Consider the following 5,000-nt stretch of genomic DNA (forward strand, 5'->3'; position numbering starts at 1 on the left):
CTGGAGTTCGGCTAAACTGGTCTGACTTGAGCCATTCATTGCAATACAAGGGAGTGGTCAACACGGTATTGAGTGTTCATATCTATAGGACAGGGCAATCGCCGGGTTAAAATTGGAAGATATTTTTTAGCCTTTTTGCCTTTATTTGTGATAAGACAGTTAACAGCGAGTGGAGACAGAGTCGTCAAAAAGGCAAAAGTCCCAGGCCATTTGGAATATGTGGCACTAGATTCTAACTTCTGATTACTGATTGCCCTTCGCTGCAAAAAAGGATGGGAGAGAAAGAGAAGAGGAGAAGAGGTAAAACCAAATAGAAATGAGAAAAGAAGGGGATTTGAATCGCAACACACTTTGAATGCCAAGCACAAAGGGAGAGAGATGGTGAAGTGGAATAAAGGGCGGAGGGGGGACGGGGGTTGCTAGGGCAGAGAGAAAAAGACAACAGATAACAAAAAACACTGAAAGATGTGTATAGGGACCAAGAACAATGAGATAGGGAAAGAGAGTGTGAGAGTTTGAGCAAATAAAACGAGAATTCACGCTAGTGCATTCCATGTTGAGATTGATGCGACGCCTATGTAAGTTAAGTTGTGGTCCTCAACATTGTGGGAAAGCACATTTGTCACGTGATGAGGTTAGCACAGTTTTCCCTCTGTGTCTGCAAATTTCTGTTGCTAAAACGTGAAAATGGTCTGCTGTTGCCTGGCCAAACTCATGTCTAAACCTAACCTGTCAGTAAAGCAATATTTCTGCTGCTTTACTTTTGTAAAAGGTAAAAACGTTGGAGAAAAAAACTCTCAACAAAAGATGTGTGAAGGGAGCAAGAACAACTAGACTGCCTGTGCAGTCGCCTTCGACTGCTTAAGGTATATCCCCGAAACGCGACGCTTCCAGTCCCCAATCATTCCTACCACTCCCGTCCACCTTTTCATGAACGTTTATGATAAATACAAAATATAAAATAAATATATTTAATATCTATACATAGATCAATGACGTGCAGAGGCTTAAAACCAAATGACTATTGTGAAAATGAAGGAAAAAATGGGGCAAATGGTAACACTGTTTTAATGGTTCACTATTACAGTGGATATACTACATTAGGTACAGTGTAATAACCAGTGTAACAATATTTAATACCACGTCATACCAGTGTGACAGCATGTACCAATTTTGTACTTATATCATGTAGGCTATTTGTGTGTAAGTGGTATTACATGGTATTGCATATTTGTACACTGGTATTACACTAGTATTACATGGTATTACATATTGTTACACTGGTTATTTCACTGTACCTGGTATTGCCTATTTTTACACTGGTATTACACTAGTATTACATGGTATTAAATATTGTTACACTGGTTATTACACTGTAGGCCTACCTGATATGGTAGATTCACTAAAATGGTGAACCATTAAATTAAGGAGTTACCGGGCAAATCAAAAATTAGGCCATCTTGAATTCGGCCATCTTGAAATTGTTGACCTCCAAACTCGAATCAGTTCATGAACCTGCCCTAGAGCATTCACACACCAAATCTGGGACAAATCCAAACATCCGTTCAAAAGTTATCGCGTTAACACGAAAGACCTTACGCGGCGGCGGCGGCGGACGCGGCGGCGGCGGTGCACGCAAAACCATTACATCCCCGACGCTCCGCGTTTCGGGGATATAATGAGATAGGGAAAGATAGTGTGAGAGTTCGAACAAATAAAACTACAATTCACGCCAGTGCACTCCATGTTGAGATGCGACGCCATTGTAAGTTAAGTTGTGGTCCCAGTGGTAGAGAAAGTAAAAGTAAAAGTTAAAAAAGAAACACAGTTTCTTTCCAACACAGGTAACTTATCTGAGTAAAAAGTAGACCAATGTACTTGTCTCACGATAAGTTGATTCTGCACAGGTCGGGTTGAGTTTGTGGTGGGTCCTTGTTAGGTTTTTTTTAAAATTGTTTTTCAGTAATAACAAAGTCTATCTCAATAGGTAGTAATGGAGTAAACGGTGTAACAGCAGTGTAACAGCTATGAAATATCATGTGCTACTGTTGTAATTACACCACAAAAGTACTTTTACTTTTACTTTGTCCACCACTGTGTGGTCCTCAAAAATGTGGGAAAGCACATTTGTCATGTGATGAGGTTAGCACAGTCTTCCCGCTGTGTCTGCAAAATTCTGTTGCTAAACGCAATGCTAAATGCTAAGCTGTTGCCCCGCCAAACTCATGTCTAAACCTAACCTGTCAGTAAAGCAATATTTCTGCTGCTTTACTTTTGTCAAAGGTAAAAACGTTGGAGAAAAAAACTCTCAACAAAAGATGTGTGAAGGGAGCAAGAACAATGAGATAGGGAAAGATAGTGTGAGAGTTCGAGCAAATAAAACTACAATTCACGCCAGTGCACTCTATGTTGAGATGCAACGCCACTGTAAGTTAAGTTGTGGTCCCAGTGGTAGAGAAAGTAAAAGTAAAAGTTAAAAAAGAAACACAGTTTATTTCCAACACAGGTAACTTATCTGAGTAAAAAGTAGACCAATGTACTTGTCTCACGATAAGTTGATTCTGCACAGGTCGAGTTGAGTTTGTGGTGGGTCCTTGTTAGGTTTTTTTTTTATTGTTTTTCAGTAATAACAAAGTCTATCTCAATAGGTAGTAATGGAGTAAACGGTGTAACAGCAGTGTAACAGCTATGAAATATCATGTGCTACTGTTGTAATTACACCACAAAAGTACTTTTACTTTTACTTTGTCCACCACTGTGTGGTCCTCAAAACTGTGGGAAAGCACATTTGTCATGTGATGAGGTTAGCACAGTCTTCCTGCTGTGTCTGCAAATTTCTGTTGCTAAACGCAATGCTAAATGCTAAGCTGTTGCCCCGCCAAACTCATGTCTAAACCTAACCTGTCAGTAAAGCAATATTTCTGCTGCTTTACTTTTGTAAAAAGTAAAAACGTTAAAAAAAAGCTCTCAACAAAAGATGTGTGCAGGGAGGAAGAACAATGAGATAGGGAAAGATAGTGTGAGAGTTGGCGGAAATAAAAAGAGAATTTAAAGGGGGAAAAAAAGAGAAATATAGAAAGAAACAAAGTCGCACAAAAGGCATGTTGAAAGATAGTGGCTGGGAGTACAGGGTTGTCGTACACACTCACACAGACACAGACACAGATACAGACACAGACACAGACACAGACACAGACACAGACACAGACACAGACACACACACACACACACACACACACACACACACACACACACACACACACACACGCAAGATAAGAGCTCAATGGAGAGTGAAGAATGGAAAAGAAAGAAACAATGGATGGCAACAGTGGCTGGCCTGCTCAAAGGTATAGACCGTTTGAACAGAGGTCACGTGCACACATGCACAGAGATGTGCATTCACACACACATACAAACGCACACAGGCATATAAATAAGACCTATAAATACATATAATTAAGACCTGTGTGTGTGTGTATTGGCATGTACATGTGTGTGCTGTGTATAACAGATGTGTGTACTCTCTCTCTCTCTGTATCGAAGGGGAATAGAGCTGCCCAGCTAGGACTCAAACCCAGACCTTCTGGGGTAGTAAACTGGGGCTCTGACCGCTACACCAAAGAGCCAGGCTCGTTGGCATGACAGTCAGAACACACCCACAACCCTAGTGATGGTCACTCCATCACACTGCCTTCCCCTTCGGGAAGTGCACCTGTGCGCTTCACACACCCATGGTGTCCCCCACGCCACTGCCCAACATGCTTTTCCCATCCAGTGTGCCCCATCATCAATGCTTCACCCATCACTGGGGTCCCTCACACCGGGGTCACCAATCCTGGGGGTTTCTCACATGGAATTACGGCTCACACAAAATGGTAGCCATCCCACTTCTGACACCATTTGTAGCGAAGGGGAGTAGAGTTGCCCAGCTGGGACTCGAATCCAGACCTTCTGGGGTAGCACGGCCGGCGCCAAGAGGGGGCGTGAGGGGGCAACGCTCCCTCACACCACGTCCCACGCCCCCTTGGGCGTGAGTTCTCATTTTTAAAAAAGCTGGAAAACATGGTGAAATACGAGCTATTGAGTTGTATAACATATTTAACACATAAACCAAATGGATTAACTAAAATAAATATGTTTAAAAATAGTTTTGAGCCTTTATATGTTAATTGGGCAATGGGCACAATAGCAATAGGCCTAATTATCAACTTGCTTAAGTCTGAAGCGGCTACCTCTTATGTTTGTCCCCTAAAGCACACCGTAGCCTGGGGTACGTCATCCAGTTTACTGCCAAAGTTCCCTCATACAAAACAATTTGCTTACTGCCGCCAGATTTCTGCTAATAGTTGTGTTTTCAGTTGTAGTGGGGTTTGATATAACATTGATTTGTTGTATCTCCTTATAGTTGAAATGATATAATTAGCGACACATTTTGGATGTGGGTAGTGAGTGACATTACTAATGTCTTACCGGGCAAATAGGATCGCTGGTTTCGTGGATGGATTTTGGTGAAGGATACCACTGAGCTACTCTGGCAGCGTGCATGCGTGTGTTTGACAGTCAACAATCGGCTTTCGTTCAGGCTATGTGTGTGTGTGTGAGAGAGTGTGTGTGTGCGTGCGCGCGCGTGTGTGTGACTAGCCTGTGTGGACAGCAGTCACTGACGCGTCCATCAAAAACCAAAGATAGTAACCACCACATATCTGTAGCCTACGTCTTCAAGGTGATGGAAAAGTCATGTGATGCTTGGAAATCGTTCTGTTAATCCACAATTTGTATTCGTATTAATGTTTCGCATTTGAGACGCAACGTGCAACTGGATGCTTTGGAAGGGAACGACTGATAACGTTATGTGTAACGAAGTAGGCTACCCAAACATACCCACCACCAGGGCCGGTTCTGGCTTATTTGGCGCCCTAGGCGAGTTTGAGTTCTGCCCCCCCCCCCCTTTTATACCTTACAGAACACAAGAGTAATACCGGTAGTAAGCTTAACTAAAT

The 5,000-nt window shown here is 42.4% G+C and overlaps 1 protein-coding gene across 1 annotated transcript in view; it reads right to left on the reverse strand.

The window, feature by feature from the left end:
• Positions 1-5,000, reverse strand: part of fgf11a (fibroblast growth factor 11a) — a 194,042-nt gene that overhangs the window by 39,349 nt on the left and 149,693 nt on the right. The window lies entirely within an intron of this gene.

The sequence above is a fragment of the Engraulis encrasicolus genome, chromosome 21 (assembly GCF_034702125.1).
Source record: "Engraulis encrasicolus isolate BLACKSEA-1 chromosome 21, IST_EnEncr_1.0, whole genome shotgun sequence".
NCBI classification, from domain to species: domain Eukaryota; kingdom Metazoa; phylum Chordata; class Actinopteri; order Clupeiformes; family Engraulidae; genus Engraulis; species Engraulis encrasicolus.